Source organism: Meles meles, chromosome 2 (assembly GCF_922984935.1).
Source record: "Meles meles chromosome 2, mMelMel3.1 paternal haplotype, whole genome shotgun sequence".
Lineage (NCBI taxonomy): Eukaryota > Metazoa > Chordata > Mammalia > Carnivora > Mustelidae > Meles > Meles meles.
In genome coordinates, this window is record NC_060067.1 from 101335527 (window position 1) to 101353708 (window position 18182).

The 18182-nt window shown below is 39.4% G+C and overlaps 1 protein-coding gene across 6 annotated transcripts in view; it reads right to left on the minus strand.

The window, feature by feature from the left end:
* Positions 1 to 18182, minus strand: part of SEC24B (SEC24 homolog B, COPII coat complex component) — a 93845-nt gene that overhangs the window by 74569 nt on the left and 1094 nt on the right. The gene's annotated exons all lie outside the window — the stretch shown is intronic.

Sequence of the window (18182 nt, forward strand, 5' to 3'; positions counted from 1 at the left end):
TGAGCAGAGAGCCCGATGCGGGGCTCGATCCCAGGACCCTGGGATCATGACCTGAGCCGAAGGCAGAGGCTTTAACCCACTGAGCCACCCAGGCGCCCCCTGATTTTTTTTATTATGTTCAATTAGCCACCATACAGTACATCATTAGTTTTTGATGTAGTGTTCAATAATTCACTAGTTAATGCTACTGAGTTCTTTAAAAAAAAAAAAAGAAAAGAAAAGAAAAGAAAAGAAAAAGAACTGGCTTTCTGGGACAATTTAGATGCACATTTTTTTTGGATTAAAAGTGGTCTGGGGCGCCTGGGTGGCTCAGTTGGTTAAGCAATTGCCTTCAGCTCAGGTCATGGTTCCAGAGTCCTGGGATCGAGTCCCACATCGGGCTCCTAACTCCATGGAGAGTCTGCTTCACCTTCTGACCGTCTCTACTCTCATGCTCTCTCCCAAATAAATAAATAAAATCTTAAAAAAAAAAAAAAAGTGGTTCTGCAGGGGTACCTTGGTGGCTCAGTTGGTTAAGCATCTGCCTTTGGCTGAGGTCACGATCCCAGCATTCTTGTTAGGCTCCCTACTCTGCAGGGAGCCTGCTTCTTCTGCCTTTCCCTTCATTCATTATCTCAATCTCTCTCTCTTTCTCTCTGTCTCAAATAAATAAAATCTTAAAAAAAAAAAAAGGCAAAATGGCTCTGCAGCATATTAGACTGCTGGTATTTTAACACTTCTAAAATAGAGACAAAGGCTGTGGAGGAAAGGATAAACTAGTTACATATATGGATAGTCAAATTTTTGAAAAATAACTCTAGAAAAGTGTTTTTCTAACTATAAATGTTATATATAGTCATTGCAAAAAGAGGTACAGGAAATTATCAAATAAAAACCATCTATAAACTTACCACCTGAGATAACTATCAATAACCCAGTAATTTCTTCTTGGATTTATCTAATTTAAACAAAAGTAGAATTATAATGTACATTTTTTTTTTTTTTTTTTTTTTTTTTTAAAGATTTTATTTATTTATTTGACAGACAGAGATCACAAGCAGGCAGAGAGGCAGGCAGAGAGAGAGGGAAGCAGGCTTGCCGCCGAGCAGAGAGCCCGATGCGGGACTCGATCCCAGGACCCCGGGATCACGACCCGAGCCGAAGGCAGCGGCTCAACCCACTGAGCCACCCAGGCGCCCCTATAATGTACATTTTTAAATGATTGTTTATGTAGCCTGACTTGAATATCTTTTCATCATGATTTTTAAGTGTCTGAATAATATCCATTATATAAATTTACCATATTTTAATCACTTTTCTATTTATCACCATTTAGGTTATTTTCCATTTTTTAAAAAAACATTAAGCTACACAATGATAAATACATTTGTAGGTAAGTCTGTGTGTTCATTCATTTTACTTCCCTGAAACTTATTTCTTATCAGTTACAATTGTTGGATCAAGTCCCTAGCTGGCAGCTTAACTAACTGTATAGACAAAGTAGAGACACTGAGATGTCCAGTAAAAAAAAAAAAAAAAAAAAAAAATCAGGCAGAGACCAGATTCAAAGTGGTCCCCAAAGATGAATTTAGCAGACAAAGGCTTCAAAGCAGCTATTATAAATATGTTCAAAAAGAAAATATATTAAGGAATTAAAAAAAATAACATCAGTAAATGAACAGAGTATCAAAACAGAAATGAGGGCGCCTGGGTGGCTCAGTGGGTTAAAGCCTCTGCCTTCGGCCCAAGTCATGATCTCAGGGTCCTGGGATCGAGTTCCACGTTGGGCTCTCTGCTTGGCAGGGAGCCTGCTTCCTCCTCTCTCTCTGCCTGCCTCTCTGCCTACTTGTAATTTCTCTCTGTCAAATAAATAAATTAATTAATCTTTAAAAAAAAAAATGAAAACTATTTTGAAAATGAAAAAATAAAGCTGAAATAATTATGTTAGATGGTCTCAACAGTATGACAGAAGAAATAATCAATGAACCTGAAGAATAATCAATAAAATGATCTAATTTTGGGGTGCCTGGGTGGCTCAGTTGTTCAATGTCTGCCTTCAGCTCAAGACATGATCCTAGAGTCCTGGGATCGAGCCCTGCATCCAGTTCCCTGCTTGGCAAGAAGCCTGCTTCTCCTTCTCCCACTCTCCCTGCTTGTGTTCCCTCTCTCGCTGTGTCTCTCTCTGTCAAATAAATAAACAAAATCTTTAATTTAAATAAATGATCTAATTTTGGGGCACCTGCTGGCTCAGTCAGTAGACCACACTACTCTTGATCTTGGGGTTATGAGTTCAAGCACTACGTTGGGTGTAGAGCTTACTTAAAAATGAATAATTAATAAATAAAATGATCTAATTAAAAAAGTAGAGAAGACTGAAGAAAAATAAAATTTTAGAAACCAGGGGAAGCAGTCTAACATTTATATAACGAATAAGGGTAGTAGGTTGAACAGCAGCCTCCCAAGATACATTCACATCCTAATGCCCAGAATGTGTAAAAATGCTTTTATATGGGAAAGGACCAATATTCTCTTTTATGACAGACAACATATGACTAAGTTAAGGATCGTGAGATTATCTGAGTGGGTCCTAAATGCCATCACACGTATCTTTGTAAGATGCACATAAAGAGAAGACATACACATCAAAGAAAAGGCAATGAGAGGATAAAGCAGACTGATGTGGCCAAAATATAGGGAATGCCAACAGCCAACCAAAAGCTGGAAGAGGCAAGGTAAAGATTCTCCCTTAAAGAGAGAATGTGGCCCTGCCAAACACCTGAACTGCAGACTTCTAGTCTCCAGAACCAGAAGAGAATAAATTTCTGTGGTTTTAGGCTACCCAGTTGGTAGTACTTTGGTACAGCTGACCTAGGAAATGCAAACAGTAAGGATATAGAACAGCAATTCTCAAAATGTAGTACCTAGAACCCTGGTAATACTGAGGCTCCTGGGGGATCCACAGGTAAAAACTACTTTCATAACAATATTAAAATATCTGCCTTCTTCACTGTGGTGACATTTGTACTAATGGCACAAAAGCAATGACGGGTAACACGCTGGTCCTGTGGCGTAAACTGAAGCAATGGCACTAGGCAACACTACTAACTACCATATTCTTCACTACCACACACTTACAGTAAAAAGATAAAAGCCACTCCCCTACTCAACAAAGTTCAGGATTTACCACCTACTTTAGTAAGACAAGAAAAAGAAATAAATGGCACACAGATTAGAAAAGAATAAAATGATATTTACAGAGTGACAGGATTAAAAAAAGAGAGAGAAAAACAGACTAATAATAAGTGAGTTTATCAAAATCACAAGACAGAAGATCGGTATGTAAGAGTCAAATGCACTTCTCACACTAAATAACGAACAAATAGGATTCACAATTTTTTTAAAAACAATACTATTGGGGCACCTGGGTGGCTCAGTGGGTTAAGCCGCTGCCTTCGGCTCGGGTCATGATCTCAGGGTCCTGGGATCGAGCCCCGCATCGGGCTCTCTGCTCCGCGGGGAGCCTGCTTCCCTCTCTCTCTCTGCGCCTGCCTCTCTGCCTACTTGTGATCTCTCTCTGTCAAATAAATAAATAAAATCTTTAAAAAAAAAAAAAAAAAACAATACTATTTACAAAATCACAAGAAAGTACTTAAAATATAAGTCTAATGAAATATGTGAAGGACCTATATGCTGAAAACTACAAAACACTGATGAAAGCAAGGATTTCTATGGAAAGGTCAAGGTATTAAAATCTCAAACAACAACTCTGAAAAAGCACAGTTGGAGGACTCATATTACCCAATTTCAAGGTTTGCTTTATATGCTACAATAATCCAAAAAAGTGTGGTACCAGTGAAAGGACAGACACATAGACTATAATAAAAAAGGGGCTCTGGAAATAGAGCCACAAAAATACAGCCAACTGATTTTTGACAAAGCCGTCAAGCCAATTCAATGAAGAAAAGTAGTATTTCCAACAAATGTGGCTGCTGTGGTCCATATTCAAAAAATGAACCTCAAACCTCAACATATCTCAGGTCTTAAGCAAAATTTAAGTCAAAATGACTCATAGATCTGAAAGTCAAATTTTAAAACTCCCAGAAGAAAGTACAGAAGATTATGTAAGCATGATTAAGAACAGAAAATATTGGGGCGCCTGGGTGGCTCAGTGGGTTAAAGCCTCTGCCTTCGGCTCAGGTCATGATCCCAGGGTCCTGGGATCCAGCCCTGCAGCAGGCTCTCTGCTCAGCAGGGAGCCTGCTTCTTTCTCTCTCTCTCACCTGACTCTCTGCCTACTTGTGATCTCTTGTCTGTCAACTAAATAAATAAAATCTTAAAAAAAAAAAAACAGAAAATATTGAGAAAAGTGATTTTATCAAATTAAAAACCTTCGATTTACAAAAACCACCAAGAGGATTATAAGACAAGCTACAGACAAGGAGATAACATTTGCAAATCACATGCCCAATGATTTGTATCCAGAATTTATTAAGAAATCTTAAAACTCGGGGCGCCTGGGTGGCTCAGTGGGTTAAAGCCTCTGCCTTCGGCTCAGGTCATGATCCCAGGGTACTGGGATCGAGCCCCGCATCGGGATCTCTGCTCGGCAGGGAGCCTGCTTCCCATCCTCTCTCTCTGTCTGCCTCTCTGCCTACCTGTGATCTCTGTCTGTCAGATAAATAAATAAAATCTTAAAAAAAAAAAAAAAAGAAATCTTAAAACTCAACAGTAAGAAAATAATCCAACAAAAAAACTGGTAAAAGGTCTGAAAATAGAGGTACCAAAGAAGATATAGGGATGACAATAAACATACACAAAGATGCTCATCATTAATCATTAATTAAATTAGGGAATGCAAATTAAACCATGAAATATTGCCACACATCTATTAGACTAACTAAATCCCACCCTCAAAAATCACAGAATATCAAATGTTGGCAAAGATGTGGTGCAACAGGAACTCACTACTGGAGGGAATGCAAAATAGTGCTATTTTGCCACCTTGGAAAACAGTTTGGCAAGTTCCATTCAAGTTAAATATAGAGGCGCCTGGGTGGCTCAGTTGTTAAGTATCTGCCTTCGGCTCGGGTCATGATCCCAGGGTCCTGAGATTGAGCCCCGCATCGGGCTCCCTACTGCGCGGAAGCCTGCTTCTTTCTCTCCCACTCCCCCTGCTTGTGTTCATTCTCTTGTTGTGTCTCTCTCTCTGTCAAATAAAAAACAACACACACCCACAGACCCCTGAACAACACAGAGATTAGGAGCAGGAACACCCTGCACAGTTGATCTGAGTATAACTTTTGACTCCCCCAAAACTTAACTACCAATATTCTATTATTGACCAGAAGCCTTACCAGTAACATAAACTTAACATATATTTTGTACGTTACTATACTAAAGTCAGCTATAAAAAAGAAAATGTTAATAAGAAAATCATAAGTTATAGTACTGTACTGTATTTATCCAAAAAAATCTGCATAAGTGGACTCATGCAGTTTAAACCTGTGTTGTTCACAGTCAACTGTATTTACCATTTGACCCAGCAGTGCTACTCCGACATGATTAACCTAAGTAAGACAAAAACTTGTGCTCCCACAAAAACCAGTACATGAATGTTTACAACTGCTTTATTCACAATCAGCAAAAACAAGAAACAATCAAGATATTCAACAACAGAGGATGGTTACACAATCCCAGGGAACAGAAAACCAATTCATGCAACAGCACAGTGCAACAGCACTGAATGTAACTCAGTGAGAGAAACGAGACCTAAAAGACTACATATTTTATGATGCCATTTATATGACATTCTGGAAAAGAAGAATGACAGAATTGGAAAACAGAGCAATAGTTGTCAGGGCTGGTGCAGGAAGAGATGAGGATTACAACAGGACTAGTTAAGGCCATTTTATAGTAACAGAACTGATCTATCTGATACTGTGGTGGTAGATACTTGACTGCATGCATACTGTCAAAATCCACAGAACTGCATTCTACAAAGAATACAAGCAAGTTGTACTATATGCAAATTTTTGTTTAAAAAAAAAAAAAAAAACAACCAGGATGTCAAGATAATCTACGGTAGAATAAAAACTGACAGCTCAGTCTAATTGCATTACATGGTGGATTAAACCATGAAATATTGCCACACATCTATTAGACTAACTGGATGTTTAGGTAATATAGACTAACTAGGATGCTTAGGTAATATATATACACAGAGGGACAGACGTAGATATAATTATGGAGATGTTTACATACATAATTTAGTAGACACATATATATCTCTCCTGACTCTGTCTACTGAGAAAGCCTAGAGGCAGTGATATGCCAGAAGCTACAATATTTTCAGGGCCCAATTCTCAGTTTCTAAATACCATGCCCTGAAAGAAGGAACCAGGGCTCCTGGGACAAAGGACTGACTCTGGTGCTGGGGCAGGGCAAGGACAAATGGAGTATCTTGAAGTGTCAGAAAGTAGGGAAACATGGATTGGAAGAACAAATATTGTGAAAATGTCTATGCTACCTAAAGCAATCTACACATTTAATGCAATCCCTATCAAAATCCCACCCATTTTTTTCAAAGAAATGGAACAAATAATCCTAAAATTTATATGGATTCAGAAAAGACCTTGACTAGCCAAAGGAATATTGAAAAAGAAAGCCAAAGTGGGACGCATCACAAGTCCAGACTTCAAGCTCTATTACAAAGCTGTCATCATCAAGACAGTATGGTACTGGCACAAAAACAGACACATAGATCAATGGAACAGATCAGAGAGCCCAGAAATAGATCCTCAACTCTGCGGTCAACTAATCTTCGACAAAGCAGGAAAGAATGTCCAATGGAAAAAAGACAGCCTCTTCAACAAATGGTGTTGGGAAAATTGGACAGCCACATGCAGAAAAATGAAACTGGATCATTTCCTTACACCATAGATGAAAATACTCAAAATGGATGAAGGACCTCAATGTGAGAAAGGAATCCATCAGAATCCTTGAGGAGAACACAGGCAGCAACCTCTTCCACCTCAACCACAGCAACTTCTTCCTAGGAACATCGCCAAAGGCAAGGGAAGCAAGGGCAAAAATGAACTATTGGGATTTCATCAAGATCAAAAGCTTTTGCACAGCAAAGGAAACAGTTAACAAAACCAAAAGACAACTGACAGAATGGGAGAAGATATTTGCAAATGACGTATCAGATAAAGGGCCAGTGTCCAAAATCTATAAAGAACTTAGCAAACTCAACACCCAAAGAACAAATAATCCAATCAAGAAATGGGCAGAGGACATGAACAGACATTTCTGCAAAGAAGACATCCAGATGGCCAACAGACACATGAAAAAGTGCTCCACATCACTTGGCATCAGGGAAATACAAATCAAAACCACAATGAGATACCACCTTACACCAGTCAGAATGGCTAAAATTAGTAAGTCAGGAAATGACAGATGCTGGCGAGCATGCAGAGAAAGGGGAACCCTCCTACACTGTTGGTGGGAATGCAAGCTGGTGCAACCACTCTGGAAAACAGCATGGAGGTTCCTCAAAAAGTTGAAAATAGAGCTACCCTACAACCCAGCAACTGCACTACTGGGTATTCACCCTAAAGATACAAATGTAGTGATCCAAAGGGGCACATACACCCAAATGTTTATAGCAGCAATGTCCACAATAGCCAAACTATGGAAAGAACCTAGATGTCCATCAACAGACGAATGAATAAAGAAGATATGGTATATATATATACAAATGGAGTACTATGCAGCCATCAAAAGAAATGAAATCTTGCCATTTGTGACAACGTGGATGGAAATAGAGGGTATTATGCTTAGCGAAGTAAGTCAATCAGAGAATGACAACTATCATATGATCTCTCTGATATGAGGAAGTGGAGATGCAACATGGGGGGTTTGGGGGGTAGAAAAAGAATAAATGAAACAAGATGGGATCAGGAGGGAGACAAACCATAAGAGACTCTTACTCTCACAAAACAAACTGAGGGTTGCTGGTGGGAGGGGGTCTCGGGAGAGGGTGGTGGGGTTATGGACATTGGGAAGGGTATGTGCTATGGTGAATGTTGTGAAGTATGTAAACCTGGCGATTCACAGACCTGTACCCCTGGGGCTAATAATACATTATATGTTTATAAAAAAAATTAAAAATTAAAAAAAAAAGTAGGGAAGCAGTTGAAAAACAAAACGATGGCAGCAGAGACACACAGGAGACAACCTCAAAGAGATGTCAATGGCTAAAACTTAACAATCTGAACAACAAATATACATAATGATAGTGCTATATTATAATTCAAAGAATAAAGTAAATATTCATGAGTCCAAAATAATATAAATGACTGAAAATATTTTAAAATGAAAAAAAGGGGGCAAGTCTTCCTTATGGAAAAATACGGAAAAATTCCTAATAATAAATGTAGAATAAACGAGGAAAAGAGAAAATTACCATTAGAATTCCATAGTAAAAATCACTGCAGGTGCAAGCCACTGAGGAATGCTAAAATTAGTGGATAAAATTTTGAGAAGTAGCAGGATAGTAAAGTATCTCCCCAAGAATATTTACGAATTACTGTGATTTCAGCATATACCTATAAATTATTTGATACACCTCGCTGCAGAAGGAAGAGTATAATTCTTAATTCCCCTTCTGTTGAATGTGGGCTGAAGTTAAGTTACTCCTAACAAACCGTAGGAAAAAATATATTAATTTTGCAGTGGAGGAACTTGGCAGCCTCTATTAGAGACTGAATATGTCCTCTCAAATTCATAAGTTGAAACTCTATCCCCCAATTTGATAGTTTTAAGATGGGGCCTCTGGGAAGTAATTAGACTTAGAACAGATTACAAGGGTAGGACCTTCATGATGGAATTAGTATCCTTGTATGAAGGAGATGCTTAATGACTGAGCCACGGAGGCGCCCCATCTATGGCATTTTGTCATAGAGGCCTGAGCTAAGACATTTCAATCAAGTTTCCAAGAGATTAACAAGACTAGTAATAAAACAAGCAGATACATATAATCCCTGATACGATACGATGTGATAAAGACACTTCGCCTCTGTGCTATTCTTCCTAAAAATTCATGAATTCATAAAAATTAATAAATTCTTTTTTTTTAAAGATTTTATTTATTTATTTGACAGACAGAGATCACAAGTAGGGAGAGAGGCAGGCAGAGAGAGAGAGAGAGAGAGGAGGAAGCAGGCTCCCTGCCAAGCAGAGAGCCCAATGCGGGGCTCGATCTCAGGACCCTGGGATCATGACCTGAGCGAAAGGCAGAGGCTTTAACCCACGAGCCACCCAGGCGCCCCCAAAATTCATAAATTCTTAAGAATCCACCCAGCCTATCATGGGAAAGCATCAGCAAAGTGAGGAACTGTCTACAAAATAACTAACTGGTCCTGTCAAAGCCTTAAAAGACAAACAAAAAACTAAGGCTCTGTCACAGATCAGAGGAAGCTAAGGAGACATGACAACTCAATGCAACAAGATATCTTGGACTGTATTCAGGAACAGAAAAACAAAATGGTAGAAATGGTATAGTTTAGCTAATGGTATTTCAGCAATGTTAATTTCCTAGTTTTGATAAATGTACCATGATTTTGTAAGATGTTAAGACATGAGAAGATGTAATACTTAGAGGAAGCTGAGTGAAGAACAAGGCATTTTCTGTACTATCTTTGCATCACTTCTGCAAATCTAAAATTATTGCAAAATAAGCTTTTAAAGCATAAACAGAAAAAAGTGCTGGCAATGACTTACTAAACTGACTGTCACAACTTTTAAAAAATTTTATTTATTCATTTTAGAAAGAGAGAGAGGGAGTGTGTGTACACTTAAGCTGGGGCAGGGAGTGGAGCATGATGAAAGAAGCAGACTCCCCTCTGAGCGGGGGAGCCTGATGCGGAGCTCGATCCCAGGACCCCGAGATCATGACCTAAGCTGAAGGCAGACACTTAACTGACTGGGCCACTCAGGCGCCCCTCTATGACACTATTTTTTAGACAAATGATTGCACCACACATAACCAGAGTGATCTTCCTAAAAAGCAAATCTGGTCATGTTATTTCTCTGTTTAAAGTTTTCTAATGGTTTTTCTTGTCATCAAGAAAAAATTCAAATTTTTAAACATAGTCTGTAAGACATTGGGAGCCACAATAATTCACCCTCCCCACCCCCCCGCCGCCAAAATGTCCATGTCCTACCTAACAGAACATGAATACGATACATTACATGGCAAAGGGAGCTGAGGTTGCAGACTGTATCAGGATCGTTAATCAGCTGACCTTAAAATCAGGAGAAAAGCCTGGATTATCCAGGTGAGCTCAACGTAATTGTAAGAGTCCTTAAAAGTAGAAGAGAGTCAGGGAGATGTGACTACAGAAGATCCTAAGAGACCGTGCCAGATGTTGCTGGCTTTGAAGACTGAAAGAGGGGACCATGAATCAAGGAATGTGGGCAGCCACTAAAAGTGGGAAAAGGCAAAGAAACGGATACTCTCCCTCAGCTTCGAGGAGGGAATTCAGCCCTGCTGACGCCTTGATTGCAGCCTTTTTATTTTTTTTTTAAGAATTTTTTTCTTAAAGATTTTACTTATTTATTTAAAAGAGACAGAGAGAGAGAGATAAGTAAATAAAATGTAATTTTGTTAAACCAAAGGTGCCTATCATTAAGTCAAAATGACACAGAATGATGACCTAGCAGGAAGGGAGCAAAGAAGCTACAACGTATCAGGAAAGAGTATATGTGAGAGTTTTACCTCAAAAGGCCATCAAAGGGGTTGGTAAGCACAGAATACAGTTAAGTTGCCTTGTAAAGCCTTCTGAAGGGGATCAAATAAACATGTGATACTTTTCTAAAATCTGCTTTTTTAAAATACAACTGTCTAAAGTTTAATTCCTTCAAGAATGCCACCACTTAAAATTTTAGCACTAAGGGTAGCCATGAGTATGAAAAGGCTGAGAAACACTGTTCCACATGAACTCTGACCATACTAAATTTTTCTCAAACTGTGTTCACTTCTGATCCCCCCTCACCTGGAATCATCACAAATTCCTTCTTCCCCCCTTCATGTGATCAACTTTTACTCATTCTTCAGATCTCAGTTCAGCTCTGTTTCTAGAAAACATCTACTAACCCAGCAAGTGAATGGCCACTTAATGTTGCATCTGTAGTATCCTGGACCACAATGCTAGCACTTTTCACATGCAACTGTAACTGTCTGACTGCAAACTCAGTGAAGAACGAGTCTAGTTTGCTCTCAGTTCTATCATATCCCTAAAGCTCAGCATAGTGCCTGGCTCATGGAAACCATTCCTATATTCTCAGTCTAGTAAAGTCTAGCAAATAATCATCAAATATTTCTGAATCTGGCATTTCCCTCATCATGATGGATCAACAAGGACTACATGGTAAGTAAAAAGAAAGAACACAAAACTTTAAGAGCTTCCGCTACTTAAAGCAACTTACACTCTAGTACAAGAACAAATATGTTCTTGTAGATTTGAACTTGTTTACTGTGGCATTTTACACATTTTACTCTACTAATTCAAGTACAAGAACATCACTTGAAACAAAAGAAAAATAGTAATATATTGTATTTTATTATATCTAAGGTGTTTTGATGCTGCTGCTTTTTAAACCTACAAGGTATATTCTGCTACTATAACAAATTACCATAAATTTAGTGGCTTAAAACAACACAAATTTATTATTTTACAGTTCCGGAGGTCAGAAGCCCAAAATCAGTTCACGGGGCTAAGGTCCAAGTGTCACAGGCAGAGATGGTTCCTTCTGAGGCTCCAAGAAGAGAATCCCTCTCCCTGCCTTTTTCAGCTTCTAGTGGCCACCTGCATTCCTTGGCTTGTGTCCCCTTCCTCCATCTTCAAAGCTCATCACTCCCACCTCTGCTTCCGTGGTCTCATTACTTTCTCTGCTGGCTGACTCCTTCTGATTCCCTCTAATCAGGTCTGTCTGATTATATCAGGCCCACCCAGATCCAGGATAATAGCCCCACTTCCTAATCTTAGCTGCAAAGATTTCAAAGATCAGGATGGGAACATAGTACCGGGCCATTACTCAGCTCACCACATCAGATGTCAATGGCAGCTTTCCACAAAACTGTACTGTAACTTCTACAGTTTCCGTAAAATCAATTTCAAAATTTCACGAATTCTGGGATACCTGTTTGGTATAGTCAGCTAAGCATCTGCCTTCAGCTCAGGTCATGATCCCGGGGTCCTGGGATGAGTCCCACATCAGACGCCTTGCTCAGTAGGGACCTGCTTCTCCCTCTGCCTGCCTCTCTCTGACGAAAAAAAATCGAAAAAAAATCGACTCTTGACTCTTGATTTTCTCCCTCTCTTTTTCCGCCCCACTTCCATGTGTTGTCTCTCTAAAATAAATCTTTTTTATTTTATTTTATTTTTTTAAAAATATTTTATTTATTTGACAGAGAGAAATCACAACTAGGCAGAGAGACAGGCAGAGAGAGAGGAGGAAGCAAGCTCCACGCAGAACAGAGAGCCCAATGTGGGGCTCGATCCCAGGACCCTGGGATCATGACCTGAGCTGAAGGCAGAGGCTTTAACCCACTGAGCCACCCAGGCGCCCCCTAAAATAAATCTTTTTTAAAATGAGGAATTCCAATCACATCTGGATACTCTGGATTATTCTTTTCTAATGGAAGACTAATAGCTACAACACTAACTGTCCCAGTCACTGCTGGCAGACAGAGCCCACAGCCAGACACAGTCTATATGACCATTTGGATGAAATCTCACTGCATTAAGACCATCAGTTCTCCAAAAAAACAAAAAACAAAAAACGACCATCAGTTCTCCTCTTTGGCTGCTTTAATAAAGAGTGTTAAGAGTAACGGGACTGGGGTGCCTCGGTGGCTCAGTGGGTTAAGCCTCTGCCTTCGGCTCAGGTCATGGCCTCAGGGTCCCGGGATCAAGCCCCGCATCAGGCTCTCTAATCAGTGGAGAGCCTGCTTCCCCCTCTCTCTCTGCCTGCCTCTGCCTACTTGTGATCTCTCTCGCTCTGTCAAATAAAGAAATAAAATCTTAAAAAAAAAAAAAAGATTAACGGGACCAAAAGAAAACAGATACTGGTTGAGAACCTACTACATGCCAGGTACTTTGCTTTTCTCTACATAATCTTACATGATTCTTACAACAACCCTGTGATGTAGCACCATCATCACTTTACAAATAAGGACATGCAAGGTCATTAATATATACAGATTCAAATAGCTGGTAAGTAGTGAAAAGGCCAGGCATTGCAGGTTCCAAAGCTCATTTCACAATACCTGTTTCTCAGAAATACTAGGAAAAACAAGCAAGCTACAACTTGGCCATTGGCTTAGGCGAGGCATTTTACTACTCCTTCTCGCCTCCCTACCTCATCCTGCTTTTCCTTGGCTCCTACTACAAGCAGCTTCCAGCACCGAATTTTAGAAAACCTGAAACCAATTAAATCCACCTTCCCACAAGCCTGCTAGCCGAGGTAGATGGCCATTAGAGGGAACCTTCCAAGAACAGATCTGTTGGAGGGAGGAAGGGCTGGGCAGGGGAAGAAGATCATAAAAATACGGAAACAGTGATTGAGCCTTAAATATAGGAAAGGATAGGGAGAGCTGGCCCTACACAGATCCTTTTAGGGGCGTCTTCAAAAACAATGGTTAATATGAAGCCAAGTTCACTTACTCAGTTGAGTGCCTACTGCCTACTGCCATTGGGAATATGATGAGGAAAACTCATATAGTCTCCACCATCTGAAGAAATTATATCCTGGTATTCTGAAGGAGATGGAACGTAGGAGACTCTCATTTGCTAAGTATCTCATTTTGCTAAGCACCAGGTACTTTAAAAATAGTTACTTATTTAATATAATTCTTTCAACAACTCTAGAAGGAAGGTATTATTATCTCCTTTAGCTCGGAGATGTTAAATAATTACCTCTACAAAACCTGGAGCTGTATCAAAACCGTCAACCTTCTCACTAGCCCACACCTTCTGACAATTCTGAATAAAACACGATCTGCTCTCACATGCAGGGCTGACTGTGAGGATGCTCTCATTTCTAGGAAAGTCCATTGAAGACTGGCTCAAAAATTTCAGTGTCTTTAGGCTTCTAATATTTCAGGGTTTACAGATAATTAGGAAAATGAAGTTAGCTGAAATACTACAATCAGTGGCAAGCAATGGGGTTTACAAAAATTATTACAGATCTAGTCTCAGAAACCGGGGCGGGGGGGGGTGTGGAGTGGGAGTAAGATACCGCAAATAACTAATCCAACACAAACAGCAATGAAAAAGAAAAGTTAAACCCAGATAAAAGGCACTTGTTTATATAAGGAATGATTTTTAGGATTCTCGAGATATTAATCAGCTTAGAAGGAAATGCTGTATCCAGATGGTTACATTACATGATGGCAATATCTTCACCAGAGGACCTGATGCTTCTGCTAAGCTATAAAGGAAGACTAGAAACCTGAGACACAGATCCTGCTCTGAGCAAAAGGAACTTACTTCAGACACACTAGGGAGATTTTTATCCTTTTAAATTTTGCATGTGCTCTCAAAGCTGAAGGGTTTCCTATAACTGACCAGATAGTACTGCTGAGTGAAAGGTATGTTTATAATCTTCCATAATGGATCCCTGTAATTCCCATTACTAACTCATCTTTCTCACATGATTGGCTATAGAAATGATAAAACTGCCAGTAGTATCATTCCTGGAAAAGGCATATGGAAGGAAGAAAACACGTTTTTCATTAGAAAACGAGCACCATTTGCTTCTTAAATAGAATGAAGCGGTAGTGGTTTACTGTTAAATCCGAGTGCCCCCCCTCGAAAGCTTTTAAACTATCTCTTTCAGGGGCGCCTGGGTGGCTCAGTTGGTTAAGTCTCTGCCTTTGGCTCAGGTCATGATCCCAGGGTCCTGGGATCAAGTCCCGTATCGGGCTCTCTGCTTGGTGGGAGGACTGCTTCTCCCTCTCCCACTCCCCCTGCTCGTGTTCCCTCTCTTGCTGCCTTTCTCTCTCTCAAATAAATAAACAAAACCTTTAAAATAAATACATAAATAAATAAACTAATTAAAACATCCCTTTTAATTTAAGTCAATTGGGAGAAATTTTGGAATTACACCATCATATTATTTCACCCAATCTTCCCTTCTTTGAGGACTGGGCTTTGAAGAGACTCTCAAAAGGTGGAGTAAAATCTGAAGAATATTCAACTAACACTTCATATGGAAATACAAATAATTCTAAAAGCTGCCCAGTAAAAAACTGAAGTATAGAAATACAAGTACACAAAAGGAAGTTTAAGACAAGTAGGTCACAGGCTCAAGTCAAACTGTATCTTCAAATGAGTCGGGGAGGGGAAACATGTGGCAATTAAACCTAGAAAACAAAAGTGATAATGAAGTCTCAGTTTTCTGCCTGTTCCCTACCCTTTGCAAAAATAGGTCAAAGTCTCTAAAGAGACTTTCTACAGTCTCTTAATAGAAAGAGAACTGGAGGAATTAGGAAGACTGAATTGGACTTGATGTAACAAATGTTTAATGAATACCTGAATGTACAGCAGTGACAAGAGCGACAAAACTGCAGCCCTCACAAAGCTTACACAGGAACTGGTGAAAAACATACCCACCTAACCTTTCTGGATCTTGGTTTCATCTACAAAACTGGACATCTACAAAAGTGGACCGGGTGTTTTTCAGACTGCACTCCAAGAACACCTGAACCCCTACCTCTATTTTAACTGTAGCAGGTCCACTTTTTTCAGATTTCTCCATCAGTGCTCTAGCCACTACTTTCTTTGGAAAAATAAATCCGATTTTTTAAATCTTGGATAACCATTAAAATAAGTGATCACTAGACACCATTCCAGTTTAACAATTCTGTTTCCTGTAATGTTTCATATTACACACATATTACACACTTCTGACCTGTTTCTTTTCACCATGTGTGGAATTCCAGAGACACATTAAAAGGCAAACTGTTTCATATAGGCCTAAAAAATAAACCAAAACCCGAAGGACTGTTTAATCTTTATCTATAAATGCCAATACAATGCAGCAAAAAACTTTTTTTAAGATTAGCAAAAAAAACCCCAAAACTAGATTTGACCTTGTTACTTCTCTACTTAAGCTACTTCCTTCCACAAAACAACAAAAAAATTGACCCTAGTTCTTTATCTTTTTTAAATTGAGATATAACTGACATATGCTCTATTAGTTTCCAGTATGCAACATGATTCAATATTTGTATAAATTACAAAAATGATCACTAGAATAAGTGTAGTTAACGTCTGTCACCATACATAATTACAGATTTTTTTTTCTTGTGATAAGAACTGGTAAAATTTACTCTCTTGGCCTATGAAGGAGATGGAATGTAGGAGGAATTTAATTTCCAAATTCCCTGACAATGACATTTAAGGCTTTTCTGCAACCTGACCCCTTTTTAAGTATTCCTTTCAGCTTCAATGCCTTGGGTTCTCCCTATCACCCAGTACACTTCTTGCCTCCTGACAGTTTAGTTTCTAAACATGCCATGCACTTTCACAATTAGAAACTTTAGTTCATGCTGTAACCTCTGCCTCAAGACAGTCTTGTCCTCCTATTCCTACCCTTCAAATCCATCAAGGTCAGAATCAACTTGAATGTCAACAAAATAAAGGTGAATTTCGGATAAAGACAGGGATTCTGATTTCTACTAGGCTAATCTTAAGTACCCAACTGGTAAATACGCAACAAATGCTGAAATGAATTATGTTAAAGTAATGATTACAAACAGTAGAAACAAAGCATCATCTATATTTGGCTTCTAATGTTCTTAACAGATTTAATATCCTCATTACAACAGATATTCTGGCATCTCTTGGGCCTTCACAAAATTTGTAAGGCGAAGAGCCGTATTTACCACTTCAAAAAATCATTCACAGGACACCTGGGTGGCTCAGTGGGTTAAAGCCTCTGCCTTCCGCTCAAGTCATGATCCCAGGGTCCTGGGATCCAGCAGCCCCACATCGGGCTCTCTGCTTCTGCGGACAGCCTGCTTCCTCTTCTCTTTCTCTGCCTGCCTCTCTGCCTACTTGTGATCTCTGTCAAATAAATAAATAAAATCTTAAAAAAAAAATCATTCACTAACAAAATAATGCATACCCAGAAAATCAAGAAAAGACAATCCTTGGATCACTGTTAAACATGGGTTTACAATACTCCAAAAGACTTGCAATCTCTCCTTAAATAAACATGTGCTAGTTCCTTTACACAGAAGACTATTTAAAAAGAAAAACAACAATTTATATCAAGTTTACAAGGACAAACACTGCTCAGAAATATCTTTATGAATGTTTAGGACAGGAACACAAAATCTACTACACTGTTCACTCTACACGCTAGTAAACAATGACCACTGGAAGTAAAGTATGTAATATTGACAAGTATGGCTGATCCAAAGGATAGTCGGCCCAAGAGCACTTTTATGAAAAAAAAAAATTCAACTTCTGATTCTCAGGATAAACGGTATTCAAGTTTGAAAAGCGTCAGCCGAAAAACCACATACTGGCTGAACTGATTTATATAGTCCAGTGAATTTCCATTAACAAATTGGACAAAACAGGTCAGTCTAACAACTGTTTGAAAAGTACTAGTGCAGTTTTGTCCTCTTACAAAAACAGGGCCTTTTTCATGACTTTCGAGGGTTCTCATCTAAAATACTATCAAGTTTATAACGTGAGGTCCCCCTTCCCCGGGGCCACCCACAAATATTCAGATCCCAATGATCAGGGTATAAATATTCTAGAAATGATCGTTTTTCACTTGAATCTCCCGCATACTAAAATACTACGACTTCAGCATGAACGCGGCTTTCAAGTCGCACTGGCTGCTGCCTGTATGAAGGCCCTGAAAGCTTCCCTCCAAGCGGGGCCAATTCTGGCACGCTGTCGTCTTTCTGAAAGTGGAGCTGGCGAAAAAAAGCCCCCCCCTCCCCCCCATCTAAAGGTGTTCGTTTAAATCCGTCTGACACCTGCTCCCTTTCCAACACCACAAGCAGACTCCAAAAGCCGGAGCGGCAGCCGCAGCAGCAATGACAGAGCCTGCGGCCGAACTGGGTCAGGATTACGGTTACACTTGTGTTGCATATTTACACCCTTTTGTCTACAAACTTG